This window comes from Sus scrofa, chromosome 7, assembly GCF_054392235.1.
Source record: "Sus scrofa isolate SSC_HxYL_T2T_F1_AM1 chromosome 7, Sscrofa_HxYL_maternal_Yorkshire_Landrace_v2.0, whole genome shotgun sequence".
Lineage (NCBI taxonomy): Eukaryota > Metazoa > Chordata > Mammalia > Artiodactyla > Suidae > Sus > Sus scrofa.
In genome coordinates this window covers 133,842,792-133,866,180 of record NC_139389.1, presented here as the reverse complement: position 1 = coordinate 133,866,180, position 23,389 = coordinate 133,842,792, and the positions used below count along the sequence as shown (strand labels likewise).

General features: G+C 53.0%; 1 protein-coding gene and 1 long non-coding RNA gene across 2 annotated transcripts in view; one reads left to right on the top strand and one right to left on the bottom strand.

The window, feature by feature from the left end:
* Positions 1 to 23,389, bottom strand: part of PPP2R5C (protein phosphatase 2 regulatory subunit B'gamma) — a 192,490-nt gene that overhangs the window by 74,103 nt on the left and 94,998 nt on the right. The window lies entirely within an intron of this gene.
* LOC146402091 (uncharacterized) lies at positions 13,456 to 21,621 on the top strand. Its single transcript, XR_014811435.1, has 2 exons — positions 13,456 to 17,612; positions 21,461 to 21,621. It is a non-coding gene; the product is annotated as an uncharacterized LOC146402091 (long non-coding RNA).

The following is a 23,389-nucleotide window of genomic DNA, read 5'->3' as shown; positions in this document are numbered from 1 at the left end:
ATTCTGTATGGAACAGTTTGCTCACGGTAGAATTTAAAGCAGAAGTTAGACCCACATTTATTTAATTTGTTACATATGAGAGTGTATATATATCTAAGGGTAAATGTAACTTCAAAAATTATGGAAAGAATCCTTAAATTTTGCTAGTCTAGAAACATGTATACAAAACCCCAGTCAAGCATTTAACACTGAAACATTAAACTTACTCAGTTTAAATAGCTTTTGAAAAAGAACTATCTTCAGACCCTTGAGATATAAACCCTGAAACAGAACTTTCCAAAATAACAGAATGACTTGTTTAGAGTAACGATAAACTTAGCTGTAAACATGTGTGTGACCCTAGAAGCTGGGATTCTGGTCTCAAGCTGGCAGGCTGGGACCCAGGAGGGAAGTCCCTGCCCGTGGCCGTGGCTGCACTGGCTGCCGGCTCTCTCCCAGGGGGCAGGTCGGGGGACTTCCAGCCCCAGCTCCTCATCCACAGCTCAGGTGAGGCCGCATCCAGCTTCCTGGCCTCAACCACGTAGAGCCTTTTGGATACTTTCTGCTACAAGTCTAATCTTATTTACTTTTGCTTGGGGACTAGAGAATTTCCATAAAACAATTTTGAAAATCTAATTTCCTACTGCATCTATCTTGCTAATTTTCCATGCTATCTTCACTTCTGACTCTTCTAAGGAATACTAATAGCCCACCACTATTCCACACTTACTGCGTGCTAGGTATTATTCTAACTCATCTAAGCCCATAAATCCTGCTATACAAACAAGGAAACATCCATTCAGAAATTAGGGTGACAAAGTTCAGAAGCTCAGACGTGACAGGGCACAGGCAGTGTGGCTTCAGAGCCTGTCCATGGCCTGTGAGGGGACAGTTCTGGCTTCCACGGTTGGCCAGGAGCCCTTTCAAACCTCCCAGGCTGGTGCCCATGTGCTGCCTGCTCCTTACAGGGAGAAGCACGGCCTTGCTCAACCTGGTCAGGTTCAAGACTGTGTCTCTCCCCCCTGCGACTCTATAAACCTTAACAACACCATAGAAAAATGTTACTTCTGAGAACTTAAAAACTCCCCCCCCCCCAAAAAAAGAAATCTGTGCATTAAGATCAGTGGTGCTTAATACAAACCACTTGGACACGGGCCAAGTTCCCCATCAGCGCGTGTCCTAGATGGACGCACGGGATGCACAAAGGAACCCTTTCAACACGCCACAGACGTCTGGGGTTTTGCTCCACGTGCAGCCTAAGGATACTACCACACACTAAATATCTCAGTCATCATCTTTCCTTCTACTGGATTCGCGTGAACGCAGCCGACTGCAAAGCGTGCCCTCAGCTGCAAGTCACCGGGGAGAGAGTCCCAGTTCCCCAGTTGAGCTTGTCCACACGCTCCAGGCGCTGGGACATCGGCTGTCACCGCACCTGCCAGCCTCCCGTGGGGGCCACAGCCCAGGAGCTCTGCGCCCTGCAACACAACAGTGCTGGGGCCCCCCGAGACCCCAAGCCCTGGAGACAGAGGCTGCAGCCCCCTTATTGGGAACGGGCTTCGAATACACTCCGAAGGGTGAACTGCTTCTCTGGGAATCTGGCGAGAGAGGGAAACAGAACAGAAGATCCTGCCAGGCCGTCTGACCTTTTTCCTCTGAGGCTTTTCAAATCATGTGCTCACAAGTGAGCTGTCTTTAAGAAAGTGACTTGCCAAGATTTGAGGAGTTTTTCTCAGAGCTCTCAGGAGGCGTGTGAGCTCTTGGGCAGAGGAAAGAGGAGTGCTACCGGTCAGCGGGCTAAGGTATGATTTTCCCAGCACATCACACAGAGACGCTGCTCTAGTCTCTAACCAGATTCCCGACAAGACCAAGTTGGCATCTTTTTTCTGCTTTTTTTTTTAGGGCTGCAGCCGTGGCATATGGAGGCTCCCAGGCTAGGGGTCCAATCGGAGCTGTAGCTGCCGGCCTGCAGCACAACCACAGCAACACGGGATCTGAGCCGAATCTGCGACCTACACCACAGCTCCTGGCAACACCGGATCCTTAGCCCATTGAGCCAGGCCAGGGGTCGAACCCACATCCTTACGGAGCCTAGTCAGGTTCGTTATTGCTGAGCCATGATGGGAACTCCCCAAGTTGGCATCTTACTGCACAAACCCTTTGTACCAACGCCCCGACCTGACAGCCGCCGGGCATCAGGTATGCATTCTGACTTCCCAGGTTCGAGACCTGGGTGCCAGGACTGGCAATGGGGCTCTGAAATTTTACCTACAAGACACCAAGTCTGGGAAGAGAATTTCTTCTGGAACAACCGCCTGAGCGTGAGAGGTAAACAGTTACTCTGATGAATCACTGGTGGCCTGTGGGACTTTGACAGCCAGGCTCCAGGGGCCTAATCTGGGGGTCACCTGACGTCAGCATCTTCTCTCCTGTTCTGAGAAGACTATTTTGGGGCCCAGATGAGAAGACCACTCCCCCGAAACTGGCCCTCGCTGTGGCCGACACGGTTTCTACCCTCGCGCACACAACCCCCACGGCCTGAGCGCGGAGACCAGGGCCTTCCTGACCCGCGGACAGGCTTCTGGGGGCCACGGCAGCTCGCTGTGCTCTGCCCGGACTCGCGAGGTAACCCGTTGCGAGGGATGCGACTGCCTGAGTGGCCCGAATCAGGGCGACTCGAGGAACGGACCATTCTTACGTCGGATTCAGTGAAGACGGACGTTGAAACCAAAGCACTCTGAGCCATAGAGGAGAGAAAACATAAAATGAAAACGTACTTGGAGCTCCTGCTGTTTCTGACACCCACACGAGAAACCCGTCCTGGGAGAGCCCGCCAGGCCGCGAGGCTCCAGGGCCGGTGCTCAGGGCCAGCAATGGACGCAGAATTAGCAGCGGTTACCCACGGCGGTGAAAAATCGTACCCCCGGCTCACACTGGTGACTTCAGGCAACTCTGATCCTGCAACAACTGCGTCAAACTGGCGGCGTCTGGGATCTCCCCGCTGGCCGCGGCAACCCCACCTTCTTAACACACCTGCTCCAGGCACACGACTCCGGGCTGCGGGAGGCTGAGGAAGAGCCCTCACAGGCCCCGGGTCAGCCCGAGGGGCAGATCCAGGGTCCCTGCCACCCGGACCCCACTCCCGGGCAGCCTGGCCGAGCCCAACACCTTGATCTGGGGCAATGTTTTGGCCAAGTCAAAGCTTTTCTCCTGAACACTGAAGGCCCATTCCATTCATCAGCTTCCACTCGCTGGGATCTGAACTCGGGAGCGACCGGTTCCAGCGTGCTCCCGACCCCGTGCCAGGAGCCCATCCTCATCGCACTGAACACCCCGCTGCTCCACGGGGAGGCCTCACTATTCCCACTCTGCAAACGCGGCAACGGCTAGAAATGACCCGGTGAACGAGGGCACCAAGGGCCGTGCCAGGGAGGCTGGGGACGGGCGGAGAGGGTGAGCAAGGCCAGGGCGGGATGGAAGTGGACTGACGGCTGCGAGCGGGGCTGCTGGGCCCAGAACCAAGTGGGAGACGGAGGAGCTCTCTGCAACAGTCTGCTCGGAGTGAACGCACCGCGCCGGCCTGGGCTCTCCCCGCGATTCCTGCCGCATCTGTGCACAGCCATCCTGTTGATAACTGGGCGCTTCTATTTAAATGGACACACTTTTTACAAAACCCTGTCCTGGGCAATAATAACCCCAGGAGTGTGGACTTGACTTGCCAGTTACCTATTTTTATATTCATCAACACGAAACTGTTAAAATAATACTCAACTGGGAGTTCCCGTCATGGAGCAGTGGAAACAAATCTGACTAGGAGCCATCAGGTGGCAGGTTTGATCCCTGGCTTTGCTCAGTGTGTTACAGATCTGGCGTTGCTGTGGCTGTGGTGTAAGCCAGCACCTGCAGCTCTGATTAGACCCCCTAGCCTGGGAACCTCTACATGCTGCGGGTGCGGCCCTAAAAAGACAAAAAAGACAAAAAAAAAGTTCAACTCTGCCTCAGTGAACACCACCTCTGGGGTGTGCGGGCCGCACAGGGAGGCAGCCTGGACGACGCGAGAGACCGAGGAACCTTCACCTCGTTCCCAGTTCTCTGTATGGACTCTCAGCAGCCAAAAGGCTCTGGGGTCTTCCTCTACCGTCCTGAAGGAGAAACCAGATCTTTCAGCCCCAGGAGGACATCCTGCCTCTCTCACTGAGGCTGCTGGCCCCGGCCGGTCTCTGGTTCTACAAACCAGAGCTCATTCAGGAACCCAGCATGAGGAACTCCATCGACCTCCAGCCATTCGTTCTTGTAGGTTCTGCCTTCACATCTACATCATACTGTCACTGCTAAAATGAGGGTGTCTTTGGACAAACCAAACTCAACTTCGACGAGTGTAAATATCAGATGAACTCTTCTACTTCAAAGAGTACACAGTGGTGAGGGTGGCGCGTCCACGTTACAAATCAGAGGCAGGGAAGCACCTCCCTTTGTGCGTTCGGCAGTGGTTTTAGCACCACAAGCTAGAAGGAAGCTTAAAAAGACGCTATGCCCACTGGGCCATTAACATGAACTGTTTCCTCAATTGTGCTGAAGTTCCATTCAAAGGCTTCCCAACTGGCTTCTAATAATTTTTTTTTCTTTAATATACTGTTCCAATGTTTTAGGTCATATCAAATTCTTGTTTTGAAAGTAGCCAAAATGTAAAATATGCCAGCACGTCTGATACACTGAACTGTCATAAACAGCAACAAGAAGGCTCCTATTTCATCTGCAGCAAAACAAAGAACTCCAGCAAAGCCCAGCAAGGCACCCTTCCTGCGGGCTGTTCACACCTGGAGAGCTGCCACCCTGGCTCTGCCACATGGCACTGCTGTTGTTCGTACCTGGAAGATGTGCCTTTGTCGTTTTCACCTGGTGGACAGGTAGGATACGGCAGTGCTCAGAACTGTGTGCCGGTGGAACGCAATTAAAGAAGCCCTGTCACGGCTGCAACCCCCCCGCGCCCCTCCACCCACCCCCACGAGCCCGGAGGTGGCGGCAGATGCCCCGTCGTGACTCTCGGCATCTCTTCATCCTCTCCTGCCCGTTTCCTGGGGCCTTGCCAGACGGCAAGCTCCTTGAGGGGAGGCCCTTCTGCTCACCTTTGAGCTCCCTGCTTCACGGATCTGCCTGAATTATCCACTTAAACCTCTGAACTCAAGTATTGACCCAACTTGACAGAAATCCCGTCTCTTCAACAGAAGAGGAGCGCTCTGTTAGACCTTAGCCCCCTCTGCTAGGAGCGACCAGTTCACCAGCCTGTGCAGCCCCCTCCCGGGCAGGCCCATCAGGAGCCCTGGCTCGGCGGGTCTGATGTACACTGATCCGGGCCGCCCTCCGTGGTCGTCGGCCTCAAAGCAGGACCGGGTGGGTCAGCACCCCAAAGCCGCCAGGGAGGCTGTTAGGGCTCCGAGGTGGACGGGCCTGGGCGGGTTTAGGAGAAACCCTCGTCTTATTTCGGGAGCGTGGCAGCCAGTTCTCGACTCTGGCGGACGGTCCCAGGCCTGGAGGCAGAATGTTCCAGGCTGTTAAAGGCGAATTGAGAACGTGATGGATCTGGAAATCCTCTCTCCTGTGGCCGACGGCCCCCGGGGGTCTCGGAGGCCGGGTGGCAGAGCGGCTGGCATCTTGACGGATGAACTTCAGGTTCCTCTGAGTCGCACCCTATCCCGGGCCTCTGCCTTGACCACAGGCCTGAACGAAGCAGACGTTTCTTCACAAGCCGCCTCCCTTCACGAGACGGTCGTGAATCTGCGGCTCAGCCGACACCACGCAGGCCCTACTTCAGTCCCGGCTCTCGGGGACGAGAACGCCGAGCGACCGAGCGACCGAGGCAGCAGAGGACCAAACAAACGACTGCGGAACTTTCCTTTTTGGTCACTATGGACACTAAACCGGCGTTCCGTTTCCAGTCCAACTGCAACGCCGCAGAGCAGAACACAACACTGACAACCACCACCAGAGTGGGGCTGCGCTGCCGGCAGCTCCAGAGGGAACACACTGGAAGGCGCCACTCCAGGGTGACAGGGTGGGGGCTGGGAGCCCCCGCGAGACCTGGGTGCTCAGGACCGTCCCTCTGCGACCAGGGCCGACGCACGGGAAAACCATCGAGACACTGACGACGCGCAGCACGTGTGCGAACGCAGAGTCCAAGAGGGGAAAATCGCCCGCCTCGAAAAATCCACCCTCGAGGACCTTAAGAGGGATCCTGAAGCCGTTAAAAGCAAAGCGCCACCGGCACCTTCAATGAAGGTGAGGCGACGAGCTCAATCACTCAGAAAACCAAGGGGCCTGGACAGCAGGGGGGGCAGGTCACCCCAGAACCCCACATCCAGGCAGGGCCCTAACCTGACATTTAACTCCGTGGGTTTTCTTCCGGAAGCAACAAGGAGAAAACGTCCAGAAACCCCAACACTGCCCTCAGAATCGCATTAAGGCTCTTACTCACTTAACGGTAACATAGAGACGGTCTCCCCCTTTCTCCTCTGTGCCTTCCCGGGGTTGGGGGGCCAACTGCACGTCACCCCCCACCCCCTGCCCCGGGTTTACAGGACAGAAGGCCGCTGACAGCCTCCAGCCTGGTGGCCGGCGTCCCGGGGACACGAAGACGGAGCCACAAGACCGAGCAGCAAGGGGAGCTTTGTTCAGAGAGCTCCTGAAAGTGATTTCAAAGCCTCCGCTCTGCAGTGTCAGAGGCTGTGAAAAGCTGGTGACGCGCCCTGCTTGCCAGGAGAGAGTAGAGAGTTTCGGTGGCGGGTTAAACCTTTCGGCTGTCCCAGAGCTGAAAGGCTGTCCGTCTAATTAGCTTCTAAGGATCATGCTCAGAGACACAAATTAATAATACATGTCTGTGAGTGTAAGCATATATCCTGTGCTCACCTGGATTCATATAACCTGATAAGACACGCCCCCCTCCCACCGTCTGGCCTCATGTATAATTACACCACTGAATCAAATAGGCTTTTAAAAAAAAAAATCGAGGTGAAATGCACATAACATACAATTAACAATTTTAAACCGTATACTTCAGTGGCATCTAGTGCACTCACGATGTGGCGCCACCGCCCCCTCTCCAGTCTCAAAACCTTTCCATCCCCCTGGAAGGACGAACACGGGCACCCTTTAAGGAGCCGCCCCCACACCCCCCTCAGCCCGGCAACCGCTCATCTGCTGTCTCTACGCGCTTGCCTGTTCTGGACGTTTCATAGAAAGGAAGTAAGAAGTGGGCTTTTCAGTTACATAAATTGTCTGAAACACTGTGGTAATTCCCAAGGTGAGGAAGGCCTATCGACCTGGGACTGGTGGCTTAAAACGTGCTCCGGAGTCAGGGCTTCACAGACCAGTAAACCGCACAGGAAGCCGAGAGACCGACACGGGCTCACCGCCCTGACGAGAGCGAGCGAGCGCCCAAGAATCACAGAAGACGTTCCTATTCCAAAAGGACATCTCTGAAGGAAAGAGGGCCCTGCAGATTACGCTAACTGAGCTTTATGAGAAAGCCACCCCACATCACCTTCCTCTCGGCCTGCACAGAGAAACGCCTTGCACAGAGCCGCACGGGCGTCTGGGAAGGACTGACCCCGGCCGTCGCCTTCCGGCCACGCGAACCCAGACAAACGGAGCAGGCACCCCCGGCCAAGAAGGGGATCTTCCGAAAAGACACAACTCAGGGAATGCCTCGGGTCTCATCCTGTGGGAACCTTTCTGATGGCCAGGACGGACGAGGTCTCTGTCCATCTCAAGAATCGACAGAAAAGGACGGCAGCTTTGCAGGAGACACCAACACCAACCCACTGACAAGCAGGCAGGTCTGCTTGGTCCCGCGGGGTCTGAGAGCTTCGGTGGCAGCCGGTCCAAGAGACAACCTTACAAACACAAGGGCTCTAACCTTGGGGCGGGTCTCCCCCAACCCAGCCTTTTAAACTAGGGCACGCGCTCCGAGCGGGGGCGGGAGAAGAGGAAGGGCCTGAAGCCCCAGGACGAACACGACACACTTCCTGGAACATCACGTTTACAAAGCAATTAAAGCGTGTCCGACGTTTTCACATGACGCTGGAATAATAACGAGAGAGAATACAGAAGTCAGATAGCTCTTCATGACAAAGCCTGAGATTTTGAAACAAACGTTTTGGGGGTTCTGACTAGAACCCACGGCCCCAGACCCCCCGCAAGAGCGGGTTCTCTCTTCGGTCAGAGGAGCTGCCAGGGAGCAGGGAGTGTGCCCTGCACCGCCCTCAGGGGACAGGTTCTGGCCCCAGCCGGGCGAGGCAAGAGGCCAGGAGCCCTGGCAAGGAGCCGAAGACCTTCGCGGAAACGCGAGGCACCCTGAGTGCAAACGGCTTTGAGAAAGAAGAGCAAAGTGGGGGGACCCCCACCTCCTGATGGCAGAGCTTCTGACGGAGCCACAGTAAGCAAAGCTGAGGTGCAGACACACGGACCGGTGGAGCAGAAGGAAGTCCAGAAATAAACCCCACAACTACCGTCCACTGACCCTCGACAGGCGTGCCAAGGCCCTTCAGTGGGGAAAGGAGTCTTTCCAACAAAAGGCGCCGGGAAAACTGAAAAGCCACACCCACGAGGCTGGACGTGGACCCTTACCTGCCACCACAGACAGAAATGAACTCAAAATGGATCAAAGACCAGATGTAAGCGCTGGGAGAGTAACACTTGCAGAAGAAAACACAGGAGCAACTCTCCGGGTTGGGAAACCATCTCTGAGGCATGACACTGGCCACGGGCAGCTCCCTGGTGGTCTAGCAGTTAGGACAGGCTGCTCTCACCACTGTGGCCCAGGCTCAGGCCCTGGTCTGGGAACTGAGATCCCACATCAAAGCTGCTGCTCATCACGGGCCAAAAAACACATGCATCAAGGTGTAACAACCACCCGGGAACCAAGCAACAGAAGACAGATTCAGGTAAGCTGAAGTTCCTCCAAGTTAGAAGCTCCTGTGTTGCAAACCACACACCAAGAAAGTGAAAACACAGGCCAGAGACCCAGCGCCCTCCAAGCCCGGATGCTCGGGGTCCACCCGCCCGCCTGCCCACCCGCCCGCAGAGCTGTGCTGCCCCTCACCCTCACCCGGCCTCCGTCCCCTGCAGGGGCCTCCCCTCTTGTGCCGCCAGGACAACCAGAGCCATTTGGCCTCACCTTCCCCAACCTCCTCCTCAAATCCACCCTCCTGCCCCGCAAAGGTCTGAGAACTCCCTCTGCAGATCTGGTTTTGACAGCCTTACCTGCACACGCAAGGAAGGAAGGAAGGGAGCCGACGCTCAGTGACAAGGCCCGCAACACAGCAACCGGGTTCAGGTGAAACAGAGCAAGGAGAGGTCCGTTCGGCCAGAAGCGCACGGTCGGTCCAGGGGCCCATGTGCCTAGTCGGGAGGCGCCCGGCTGCCCAGAGTGTGGCCTCCGCTCGGCCGGGCCGCCAGGGCCCCAGCGCACTCCCGCTCCCGCCTCAAATCCCCCCGTGCCCGTGGCCTCTCACTGCCGGGTTCTAGCCGGTTAACCCCTCAGAGCACTGTGACAACCTCCGAGACACAGGAGGAGTCTGGTCTGACTGTGAGATAAGGAGTCACACGTGCCCGCGTCCGCTCTGCATGCAAGGCCTTCCCTTTGCTTTTCTGAATCACTGTCATATGGTCACAGGGGTCACACACACACACAGTGACACCCCCCACCTGTCTGTGAGGTTCCCTGGGAATGGCCAGGGCAGGGCTGTGGCTCGCCGGTCACTCACCTGCCCTCGCACCTCTCCACCCACCTGTCCACACAGAGAGGCTACTCACTTGCTGTGAACCCTTCTCTAGTGGGTTCACAGTCACCCCGTCCACAACACACTCCCCACCAGCAAGCTCATCATGTGTGCCTTCTCCTGTGCAGCCCCCATGCCACCAGCCCCGGCCAGGTGGTGATTCCTAAATACGTGTCCAAGGAATGAAACAAAGTTTCGGGTGGGGCCACATGGCAGAAGGTCCAAACTAAATTTTCTTCTCCTCTCTGTTAGGTATATTCCATAGTTTTCCTTCCTTTTGAAACAAGCTCAGTTAACTAAGCATTTTTAGTCTCGTTTTAACCTTATCTGGCACGACAAAGGGTGGAGTGCGGCTGCGACACCAGCGCTGAGGCCGACAGGGCCGACAAGAGCAGGTGCACAGGGCGCCCAGAAGGCAGAGCGAGGAAGGAAACAGCGCAGGGCTTTACCGACACCAGCAACTAGAGCTCACCGGCTGTTTTTAACTACAATGTAAACACCCCTCGAGGACGGTACACGGCGTCAGGAAGCAGCGTCTTTACCGCCGTTTTGCCCTGGACAAATGCCTGTACCCAAGAGCCCGTTTTCAGAGAAAGCGCCTCTCTGCCTGGCGCCCAGAGCTCCCTAATGTAGGACTTGCAAGGGAACGGCAGGTCTCCCTCTGTCCTGGTTCTGAGAATCAGCCACGAGGCAGCTTCACCAGCAGGAAGTTTATGTTAGACTGAGACACTGCGTCAGCTGCACTGAACACGCAGCTTCAAAGCGAGCCCTGCACACCGGGCAAGGCGCTTCACACACGCGGAAAGCAGTCCCGGGGCCCCTGTTCCTTGGCAGGAGCTTCCAGGCTACGCTCAGGGGCAAGGGGTGCACTTTCAGTTCTGCTGAGATCATCTCATCCAGACCCACAAACCCCCAAGGGACAGCCTTACCTTCGTGACCCAGAATCTGCATCTCTCGTTTTTCTAGATGACACCATGAGATCAACTAACCTGGTCTCGGCTGCTCTGCTGAAAAACTGGGCAGAAAAACTGAGCAGAAAGTGCTGCGCAGACAGAGCTCCGGGACAGAGGAGCCTTGGCGAGCGGCCCTGGGCACAGCCAGGGAGGTGTGAGCCCTGGGTGGTGAGTCAGAAAGCCCAAGAGCTTGTCCTGCTGACCTCGGGCAAGCCCGGGAACCCACTGCTTTGGCTTCTACAGCTGTAAAAACGGGACCAATGATGCTGCCTGCTGCCTTGTAGCCAAGAGGACGGTCAATGAACACTTGCAAGGAGCTCTGAGGGTGAGGAGGGCGCCTGGGTGCTAAGAAGGACAAACAACAACAGCCTCCCTCCTCGTCCGGGTGTCAGCCACTCGGCCGCCGGGGAGGCCCAAACTGCTCTGAAAAAAAAGCGGTCTTCCAGAACGCTTTATCTTCCGGCCACACCATTCTGAGAAACCCTGGAAGAAACTTCTGCATGTCCGGAACACTTGGCGCACCAGAGAGAGGGCGAGACAGCAGGCGGCGAAGGCGGCTGCTGGGCCTTGGCTCCGCACACTCTGAACTGGCACGAACGTTCACCTGGGCAGCGTGTTCGGTTACGGCGGATGCCACAGCTAAGGCCTGCCGCTGGCTGCTGAGCCCCTGTTTCTGACGGACAACACGGAAGGTGCTTCTTAAACGTCCCTCTACATTTTCTCCCACGATGTTCACAGCGTTCAAGAGTAGTTTAGGGCTCCAAGTTTAACTTCCGTTTCACTTAAAGGCTCTCCTTTTTGAAAACAGAGAAAAGGCGCAAAGAAGCAAACGATGAAGCCCATACACTACATCATAAGACTAAAGACCGAGCTGGTTTTTATAAGTTGATATTTGACTTTACATAAGCACACACACACTCCAAAAGATATCTTCCCACTTTATGTAGGCGGGACAATCTACGTTCATTTAATTGGATACCGACAGTTGCAACTCATAGCAAAAGAACTCAGGATTAGTATTTCAAAAGTTTACATTTAACTGATGCGCATAACTCAGAAGTGAAAAATTCAGAGCTCCTACCCACTCACATCGTCCTATTTGCATAAGAAAACCCAACCACCCTCCCCCAACGCTTCAGAAAGGTCAGTTTCAGTATGCGAAGGTCTCATCTGGAAAATAAATGAGATAAAATAAGAAAGGCACGCTTAAGGGGAGGAAGCAGGCCGAGAGGAAGATAAGCAAAAAGTTTCAGGACAGCACAGGTGTAACTTTGGGTTCAAGTGTCAACTTAAGTCAACCTTTGGTTAAGGTGCACAACACTCTTCAATATAACGTCATCTGTGACGTGACCGCAAAGAAAAACCTTTTCTGAATTTATGCAAGTCTCTGAAAAGGCCTCACTCACTGGACAGCCCCTCAGCTTTCCTACCAGCAGAGAACGTCTCTCAATTAAGCCTCAGAGCTGCTTCTTCTGCTCGCTCTTCTCGTGGCTTTTGTCCCCAGGGGCAGGGGGCTGGAAGTCAAATGCAGGCTCCCATCTTTCACTTCCCATCAAAACCAGTCACTTTATCAACTGCATTTTTAACCATAATGTATTCGCAGACTCGAATGGGAAGCTATGGCCACAGTCACGGACGCCACTGGCCCCGTCACTGATGCTGTCAGGCCTTCGCCTGGGATGGACAGCTCTGGATTCTGCTGTCACGGGGTCCGACTTAGGAGGGCGTGCGTGGGGAAGGGGCGGTTACTAAGCCGACAAGACCCCGGTGTTTCCCCATCTCATACACTATTCTACGGAGCTGGCAGAGGAGGGTCGCTGGCGTTCTCTCGTAAGGAAGACACCCCCTCGGGACAGGCCTGAGCACAGAGAACAGGCCACGGTTCCAGCAGTGTGGGGAGCAGAGGTGGCCCGTGTCTCAGTCTGACAGCGCGAGCCCTGTCACACTGTCTGGTCCAGTCTGCTGGCCGACACCCACTTCTGACGCCTGTAAAACAAGCACAGAGCTTCCTTCCCACTGGGTTGGGGCGTGAGGCATCTGCACCAGCCCTGGGGTGGGGCCCGGGCACGGGCAGGCGCTGCCCAGCTGCTGCCTCTGCCCAGACACCCACCTGGCCCAGAGTTCACACCAAATGAGCAGAAGGATGCGGGAGACCACGCGGAGCGTCTGTGCAGCGTGTGCATGTACAGCACGATTCAGGATAACGAGATGGAACACGAGCTCGGAGCATCACGTATCATCAAGATGTTAAAAACTTGCAAAAGATTCAGTTTTCTAAAACTGCTACCGTGTCAATTTTTTTCCTTAAGAAATAACCCCCCTGGAGTTCCCGACGTGGCTCAGCGGTAATGAACCCCACTAGTATCCATGAAGATGCAGGTTTGATCCCTGCCCCTGCTCAGTGAGTTAAAGATCCCGTGTAGCTGTGGCTGTGGTGTAGGCTGGCAGCTGCAGCTCCAATTCGACCCCTTGAATGGGAACTTCCATATACTGTGGGTGTGGCCCTAAAAAGCCCCCCCCCAAAAGAAAAAGAAATAACCCCCTCCCCAAATACCACACACTTATTGTGAATTTACATCCACACGCTCGCATAGACAGAGGTGTGGAATGATACACACGAACTCCAAACAATTTGCTCGGTGATGCCAGGAAAGGCAGGAGATTGATTTGGAGGATAAGGTTATGGAGAATTTTAGTTTTACTTGTAATTTTTAAAAAATTGAAAAGTAGCTATATTCACATATGGATTTTTTTATTTTTATTTATTTATTTATTTTTTTAAATTTAGAAAAAGATAAAAGGAAGCTGCCTAAAGGCAGAGAGAGTCCTGGGGTGAGTCCACCAACCAAGCACTGCTGCAGTCACTGCCTCCCACTGTGGCCCCCAGACCAGTTTACGTTATTAGCTGACTAGTTAATCTGGGAATGATTTTTTTGAGGGGAGAAGAGAAAAAAATACAGAGGCTTGGTAAAAACAGGGTCAGGTCACACCCAGCTCACGCTGGAGAGATTTCCCAGGCCAAGGGTCTTCCACTTGCAGGTGTCGGGACGGTGTCCTCAACCATCCGGAGACCCTGAAGGGCTCAGATCCTGCGAGTGCCATCCAGTGATGCTGACAAGTTAGAGAAGGTCTAAAACATTTTTACCTAGCAATTCACATAGGATAACAGGAACAGGCCCACTTCCTGTTAACTTAAGAATCACAGCACAAATAACTTCAGGAGAATTAGCAGGAATGACACGTTCCCATTCTCCCGTCTCTTTCACGTCTGACTTGAGAGAAAGCGGGCAGATCTGCATTTCTGCCTCCGCATTCAATGTGCTCGGTCAGCTGTTCTGGTGGAGGAAAATGAGAAGAAGCCCAGCCTCAAACAGACCTGTTGAGTTGAAAAAAGGGAGTACCTTCACTGGCTTTTCCAAAAACTGTGGGTTGTCTTTGACTCGATGCTAACAGTCAACAAGTGGTAGTTTCTTAAAGATGAGCTTGCACTGGAGTCTGAAACCACACTGACGGAAGTTTCAGCAACGCCAAGCCCTGAGGCGTGTGTGTCTGGCACCGTGAGTGCCTCTCCCTCTGTGTCCGCAGCATCACTGACCGGGCAGGTGTGCGGCCGTGCGCCTCTTCCCATCGAGAAGCCCCGCTGTCCTATCGCCAGGCGTCTCAGCATCGGGAGCTGTTGCGCTCTTGCAGGCAGACACAAGTTCTCCAAAAGGCAGGTTTCCACTTGCAAGTTTGAATTTCATCACGGGCAACAGATAGTGTCACTGTTGTTCCCCCTGTACTGACGGGCTTCTTTGCTCCTTTTCGAGAAAGCATCTGTCAACTATTCAGGTCTCCATAACCCCATCTGTCTTTTGGTCTTTCAAGTAAAAATGATGTTCCTGAAAAACGTGGCCAGCTCAGCTCGCACCCTGCGTACTGCACAGTGTCCCTGGAGACAGCCGCTGTCCCGCAGGTGCCAGAGGCTCTGTGTGCGCCCTGTGCATCGTCACACGGAGTGTTAAAGGTGTGCTCGTGAGGCCGAGACTTAATAACACCAAGCATTTATTTCGCGCTTCGTCAAGGACCTTCTCAGGTCAGACTGCGGTGACATGGTGGAGCTCATGGTGGTCTCCAGCTGGACACCACTGCCTGCCCCACAAAAGGAGCCGTTTTACCCCCACCGCCTCTGCACCATCAGGGCAAATGGCCACATAGAAAAGGCCTTGGCATTCCTTTTTTTTGGGGGGGGGGGTGTCTTTTTAGGAGCACAGGTGCAACATACAGAAGTTCCCAGGCTAGGGGTTGAATTGGAACTACAGCTGCTGGTCTACGTCACAGCCACAGCACAAAAGATTCCAGCCGCATCTTCGACCTACACCACAGTTCATGACAATGACGGATCCCTAACCCACCGAGCGAGGCCAGGGATCGAACCCACGTCCTCATGGATGCTAGTTGGGCTCCTTCCTGCTGAGCCACAGCAGGAACTCCTGCCTTGGTTTTCTTAAGAAGACAGTTTTGCCCCTGATGATCCCTTGAAAGCATCGCAGGGACACCACGGGCCCACTGACCACACCCGTACACACTGCCCTCTGCAAACGCTGAGGACACTGTCGCGGCTTCAGAGTTATGAAAACAAGGCTATCAAAGGCCACCCTGGATAACGGGGTGCAGTAACACCCACTACCTGGAGGCAAAGAAAAATAACTCCTCGTTGTATACATACTGAGAGATCTACCCAGACACCCCCCCGCCACGTCTTCCTTCCTGAAGCCTGCCAGGAATAAAGGACCAGCAGCTCAGGAAGAACCAGGCTTGTTCCCTATTCTCATAATTTTATAAGTCAAAATACCGTAATGAGAACACACGTCTCATAACACAACCAGCAAACAAAAACTGAAAGGTTAGTATACGAAGTTCACGTACATCAACAACAGACTGAGAAACCTAATGGCTCAAGTTGTACTAAAAATACAGTATTTTATATATATACACAACAGACTACGACTCAGGCATCAAGAATGGAAACGTCACCTGCAGTAACACCGATGGACCTAGAGATTCTCATGCTAAGTGAATCAGAAAGAGAAAGACAAACACCATACAATACCACTCACGTGTGCAATCTAAAACATGGCACAAATTAACTTATCTACAAAACAGAAACAGACTCACAGGCAAGGAGAGTAGACGTGCGGTTGCTGGGGGGAGGGGAGTGGGGGAGGGATGGACGGGGAGGTTGGGGTTAGCAGGATGGACAAACAACAAGGTCTGACTGCACAGCACGGGACGCCGCATTCAATATCCTGTGACAAACCATAACGGACAAGACTATGAAAGAGCACATATACAGCTACTACTGAATCACTGCGCTGTGCACAAGAAATAAACACAACACTGTAAATCAACTGTATTTCAATAGAATTTTAAAAACCCACACTATTACACTGCAAATGATAAGGTAGAAGGTTTTAGTTTGGACCCAAACACTCTCTGAATTTTAAAATCCCATGACGAAAAAGGAATTCAGAGGCGTTTAACGTAATGGGACGTGAGGATAACACAGTACATTTTTGGAAGTCAAACCGTTGCCGCATCAGAAAGCAACATCTGCATTTAAAAACAACGAAGGGGAAAATGACAAGCGAAGTCACCTTACTTGGGACTGGTCACAGATAAAATCCCTATCTTCTGAACATAACTTTCCTTATGCATGTCAGGCTAAAACACTTCTCTTCAAAAGAGCTACACAGGGGGTGAGGAGAGGAAGGTATTAAATGCCGATTTCCTGTAACAGACTGGACCCCGAGAAGGAAGATCGGGAGTCGCCCCTGCACAGAGAGGTCTCAGCAGGAACGTCCACGGACCGCCCACCAGCCGAACGCAGAGCACTCGCACGATCCCCAAGGACCGATGTCTTCCCGGGGAAGTGACAAAGTGCACCAGGGGCCGGCGAGGCGGGAGGGAGAGGGCAGACGAGCTGCAGGAGGAACAAATGTAGGTAACACAGTGGCCGAAAAATATGACAGGCTGAGGTGAAGACGCTGGGCTCTGGATTACAACAGCCACGACAGGGACCGTTAGCCAGGCCACCCCCCCACTCCCAGAGCCTCACAAACACTTTAAGCATTTTCTATGTATTCAATGCTTCACCCTCATAAAATGCACAGAGGCAGGTCATTTTATACCCGCTTCATCCCACCTCCAGGCACAGGGGCGAGCTCCTTGCCCAGGCTGGCTCAGCGGACAGGTGGTGTGGTGGGGAACGGGGCAGGGATCAGACCCCAGCGCTGAGGTTCTCACCTGAGTGTGGGCCTTAAAGGCTGTTACACGTTAAAAGGCCATTAGAAATGCCCATAAACACCAAAAAAAAAAAAAAAAAGGTGCACACCTCCAAATACCACTTGGTAAGATGGTGTGGCTGACTGTGCAGCCACCAGGAGGTAGTAGCAGCGAGGGGACTGCTGTCTGGCAGGGCCTCAGCCTCATCCCACCCAGGATGACCAAGCCCCCGACTGCTGATGTCACCGACGGCCACGGATTTGTCAACAATGACATGTGAGGAAAAACACAGGAAAACTCAAAACTGGAACATAAAAGACCATTTAGCAAACAATTTCTAAGTGATTACATTTCCTTTGCACGTCTTTTTTTCTGTTAAAGCAAAACATTTTAAAGGTACTTCTCTCAAACATTACGAAGTTTAAACCTACACAGAAGCCGAATAATTGCATACTATATGCCCACTCCCTATATCAACCACGTTCACATATTAGCATATCTGCTCTGGTTATTTTTCTCTCTGTTATTTGAAGTAACCTGCAGAGATCATAATGCTTCACCCCTAAACATTTCCATCTGCAGCTCCTAAGAATGAGGATAGGGAGTTCCCGCTGTGGCACAGCGGAAACGAATCCGACTAGTATCCATGAGGATGCAGGTTCGATCCCTGGCCTCGCTCAATGGGTCGGGGAGCCAGCACTACCGTGACCGGTGGTGTAGGTCACAGACATGGCTGGGATCTGGCATTGCTGTGGCTGTGGTGTAGGCCGGCAACTGTAGCTCTGATTTGACCCCTAGGCTGGAACTTCCATATGCTGCAGGTGCGGCCCCAAAAGAAAAAAGAACAAGGCCAGTTGCTACAAGTCACAATACCTTTAAAGCTAACAGTAACTCCACAGTGTCCCACGTTCTGTACTCAGCTTTCCCAACAGCCATAGCAACGTCTTCTGTAGGTCTGATCTGGGGTTTGTTTGTTTTTTTCTTAGAACAACGATCTGATAGAAACTCACTCACCGTATTTCACTCCTGCATCTCTTTAGTTTCTTTCTTTTTTTAACTAGAAGGGTTTTTGACTTATGGATAATTCACGAGCCTAGACAAAATCAGATTTCTCTTGCTGTAGTAGTTTGTCCTTGTGCATTTTAGCTAACGTCTTTGCAAGATTAATAAGAAAGACTTTTCCTTAGGCCCATCAGTGAGAGAAACTAATTTTCGGAGTCCTCCCCAAGTCTGGTGGTACTTTTCCCACCCGAGAGGAAGAGGAGACTGGGTCTGAAGCAAGGCCCACGGCGTGGTCACCTGTGTGTGCGTTTTCCGCCAGTCACAGCTGCTCCCGAGTGCTGCTGAGCCGATCCAGTAGTCAGCTGAGGACACACCACGTAACCATCACCTGAGCCGTCATTCAGAGAAATACTTTCATTTCCCTCCACCGATGGTGACCGCGTGCTCACACTGCAGGGAGCTAGATGCTAGATGTGGTGAGAAGCGCCTGGCTGCCCGTGACCCTGCCCAGCGGGCTCCCGACTGCAGGAGGAGGTCTGACAAGGAGCCCACAGTCGATGCCTGACAAACCCGGCAGTTGAAATGGGGCAGCGGAGAAGGGGTCAGCGATGCGCCCACACACCGATAGTGGGCCTGCAGACTGAACTCCAGATACTCAAACCCATTCCACAACCGCACGTGTCACAGGTTCACCTGATGTGGAAGCCGCACAGCCACCTCCCGGCACCCTGACCTGGTGTGGGGCACGAGTGAGCTCAGACTCCCGTGTCACTGTCCCCACGGCTCTCCTCCTCTCCCAGAAGTGCTGCGGGATCTGCCCTGGACCACGCTGAAGGCACTCTGTAAATGCTGCCTTGCCTCCTGGGACAGAGCAGCAGTGGCTTGGGGACAGGTAGCTGGCACAGGGAGCAGGGGCCCTGGACTCAGCCCTGCAGGCTGGTGACCTTGGGCAGGAGAGACTAGGACACGTCCTGCTCACTGCCAGCAGGAATGCTGGGGGGGCGGGGTCAGGCAGTGCCCACAAAGCTTGTCCTGTCCTGCTCGCTGGATCCGCAAGAGAACCACCCTGCGGTGCCACCTGGTACCGAAACCGGGTAGATGCCCCAAAGCACTGGGCCTGCGAGGACTTGGGCCTTCCCTGGATTTCAGTGCCCACACTCTTCCCGACCACGGACCTTATCTTCTTAGGGGTCAAACAGGAGCTGCAGCGGTCAGGCCGGCCCGGCCACGGCCACGGCCACGGCGCACCAGGTGCCAGCTGCGTCCGTCATCTACACCACCGCGACGTGGGAGCCTTAACCCTCTGAGTGGGACCAGGGATCGAATCCAGTCCTCACGGATACTAGGTGGCTTCATTACCGATGGGCCACAATGGGAACTCCCTTAACTCTTTATTTTTGTCTCACTCTGCTACACAATTAAGTGTTTTTCTTTTTTGCTTTTTAGGGCCGCACCCGTGGCATGTGGAAGTTCCCAGGCTAGGGGTCGAATCTGAGCTGCAGCTGCCGGCCTACACCACAGCCACAGCAACGTGGGATCTGAGTCACAACTGGAACCTACACCACAGCTCATGGCAACGCTGGATCCCCGACCCACTGAGCGAGGTCAGGGATTGAACCCACATCCTCACGGATACTAGTCGGATTCATTTTCCCTTCGCCACACTGGGAACCCCTGTAATGAACATCTTTTAATGAAAAAATTGTAGGAGTTTAGCTGCTGCTCCAAGGCAGGAGCCAGGGGCGGTTTGGGGAGAACTAATTCAGGAGAGGTGTGCAGCTTCACACAAACATTCCCCCCCCATTTGTTACCAGGTACCTCCTGCTGTCAGAGACCCGAGAGAAACACCTTTCCCTAGAGGATCGCTGCAGGTGGCTTTAAAGACTCCTACAAAGTCCCCTCACAGCTTACAGAGTCTCCCGTCACTAGACGCTAGGTGGGCTGTTACACCATCCAGAGAAACACCAACATCCAGCCCAGAGAAACACCGCTTTGACCTTGGAGGGGCCTTTTACTGGGGCCGTCAATGAACCCTTCTTCCTCACTCCTTGTGGGGAAGGAGGGGAGGCAGCTCTCCATCCTCCACACTTACCGCCGCCACCAAGCAGGAGTCCCACGCTGGGCGCCGGCACCCAGGCTGGCATCGCATGGGCTGCGGCGGGAAAGGAAGGCCTGGGCCCCGCCGCCCAGCCCCCCGCGGGCTCTCCTCTCCGTTCTTCCGGAAAACCGCAGACTTGGGAGCACGCTCGAGAAAACGCACCTTTCCACCATCAGACTCCCACTCCCCAGGAGAAGAGGGTTCACTGGGAAGGAAGAGCCTGCTCGCCGGCGCCTCCTGTTTTCTGGACTCGCCAGCCGCGTGCGTTTACCCATCACAAGGCCGGGCAGTTAACAACTTTCCTGAGCCAGAGGAAAAGCCAGCTGGAAAAGGATGGGGCTCGCTTTCCTCCCCTCCGGCCACTCACGCCTTTTCGGCTTGGCTGCTCTTGCCTCTAGCCTGGCTCTGGAAGTGACATATATTTTGGTACACTTCACAGACAATTAAAAGTCAAGGAAGAGTCTGGAACAGGAGTCAGCCAACTATGTCCAAAGGGCCAGATCTGGCCAGCTGTTTTGTAAATAAAGCTTTATTGGAACACGTCACGCCCACTTAGTGACCTGTTGTCTGCGGCTGCTTTCACAGCCAAGACCACTCACTCTGCAGCCCTTCCTGAAAAAGTCTGTCGGTTCCAGTCTCCAGCTGCGCTGTCCATTACAGCCACCTGAGCGTGTCTGTTTACATTTAAAGTAGCTAAAAAGGAATAAAATGTAACATCTGGCTTCTCAGTTGCACGAGCCACATTCTGAGTGTTCCACAGTCACACGTGACCAGCGCCACCGAGGGGGACGGCACAGAGAGTTCCCACCTCGGCAGACAAGTTCTCTTGGACAAGCAGGCACAGGATTTAAGTCATCGGGCTAAATTTACAGCCATCGAGTTCCAGGTGACCTGTTCGCCTCCTCCAAACAGAAAAGTTCAGGCTGACTTTCCAGTCTGTCCCTGCAGGACATAATTCACTAAATTAACTGCAAATTCTAGGCTATGTGACAGGAAGGGAGGCTCAAACCTTTGGGGAGCACTCGCTTTGTCACCAAAGCATGTTAATTGTTTACCTGACTGTCCCCTTGGGGGCGGGGGCGGGGGCGGGGCAAACTCTGCGAGGGTCCAGAGGATTCCCTTCATATCCCAGACTAGGAACCTGCCTGGCACGTGGTGGTAGGGACTTGACAGATATCTGTAAGATGAATGAAGAAATGCACCTTGGGCACAAAGACTGTCAAACACGAGAGGCCACTGCAACAGACGACGCTGACAAGGTGCTGGGAAAAACCACTATCATAATCCTGCAGCGAAAGGCTTTACAAACAGCTAAAATTTCTACTTTAAAATGGAAAAAAGGGGGGGGGGAGTTCCCATTGTGGCTCGGTGGTAACGAAGCCAAGTAGTATCCATGAGGACGCGGGTTCGATCCCAGGCCTTGCTCAGATCCGGCATTGCCGTGAGCTGTGGTGCAGGCTGCAGCCGCAGCTCGGATCTGGCGTGGCTGTGGCTGTGGCTGTGGTGTAAGCCGACAGCCACATCTCTGATGCGACCCCTAGCCCGGGAACCTCCACATGCTGCAGGTGCCCCCACCGCCAAAAGATTCCAAACAAAACAAAAAGCTGCTGGGTCGGGTTTTGGCCCGACCGCTTACAGGCCGTGTGACCCTGGGCTGGTTTCTTTCCCTCCGAGTGGAAGGTCCTCCTCTCCCGGTGAGAAGCACCGAGCCCCGGAGAGGGATGCAAGCCTCAGTGCGCCTCCCGGCCGCCTCCCCTTCCCACGGCATCACTATCACGCCGGCCCCCTCGACCAGCACCTGCCCAGGGCCAGCTCTTCCGGGGCCCTCCTGCCCCAGGGCCCTGTGCCCACCTCCACTAAAATGAGTCCTCAGCGCCCATCACAAAGCAGAGCTTCTAACTGGATACTGAACTGATCGAGACTCTGAAACCCGATAAACATAAAAAACATAAATTCACGTTAAATGCACATTAACATGCTTGCTCTAAAAAGTCATGATGGGTAAAGGAAGCGTTGTTTCGGTTTTAAAATTAAAACTGCCCCCACTGTTTTAACCAGAAGTTAGTTGAAGGCCCTAAAAGTACCCCTTCTTCAAAACCCCAAGTCTCTCTTAGACGAATACACTTCACTACTTCTCCCCTCCACAATTAGACAGCAAACAACCCACAACTTAACCAACAGCAAAAAACAAAAAAACAAAAAAAATCCAAATTCGTCGTAAGTCCTGGAATTAAAACAAAAAGTGGTCTAAGATAGAAAATCCAATGAGTCCATTTCAGAATAAATTCACAGTTCAAAAGATGACTAGGACATTAAGTGTCTAATAAAAATCAGAAAACTCACAAACTAAAAAAATCTTTTATTTGCAAGAAAACTCAGAAGCATAAAAATTAGATTTTATATGCAATAACACTCTCTCATGCTGACTAGCCAGTGTTTGAGAACTAAAATCGAAACAATCACATTTTGCTTTTGCCCACTTGGCTCCCACAACTAAACCACCTAAATGCGAACTGCGGTCAACATTTGCTCTTTCCTGGGTCCCGCCAAAACAGGTTGGTCATGGAGCACATTAACTCCCACCAGCTTCATTAAAGAGAGAAGGAGCACCCATTTTATTCAACCCGACCGGGCACTCGTGTGGTTTTATCTTCCCTGGGTACACCCCAGGACCTGACAAATCCTGTCTGGCATTTTAGTCATAAAGACTCTTAGTCACCTAGAAATCCTGCCCCCACCCTTCCTTAACATGGGTCCTGAAAGGAGATTCTGACAGTTCAAACTGTTTCGTTAGGGCAGAGCTGCAATAAAAATTTTAAAGTGATTTGATGAAGCTTAACATTCGTTTTCTATGTCACCAATTATGAACAAAGTTTTTGTACAAATATTTTAAAAAGCTAGGTATATGATTATCCTGATACCTATATTTTAATATAATGATAAGCTGCTATGGTGTTTGTATTTTTAATCTAAGTCGTGAACCCAATTTTTGTAGAAACTACAAGCAGGAAACTGTAATTAGTAAAAACGATCCATTAACACATTGAAAACTTGTTGCCGTTTTAAACTCCTAAGACAAACGTCCACACGGAGCCTACTCAAGTACACAGCATTTCCTTCCCGTCCATGAGAACCTAACAGCTCAGAAATTACGACCCACAATGGATTTCGGTGCTTCAAAGCACGAGCACGTTTCTCTTTGGGGCTCCAAAGCAAGAAGGAAAGCAATCCTTTCAAAGCAAGCTCTCTTCCAAACGTGTCTGCACATTCTCCCACTGCCATTCATCCTGAATTCAGAGACGTGTCCCCGAGTTAAA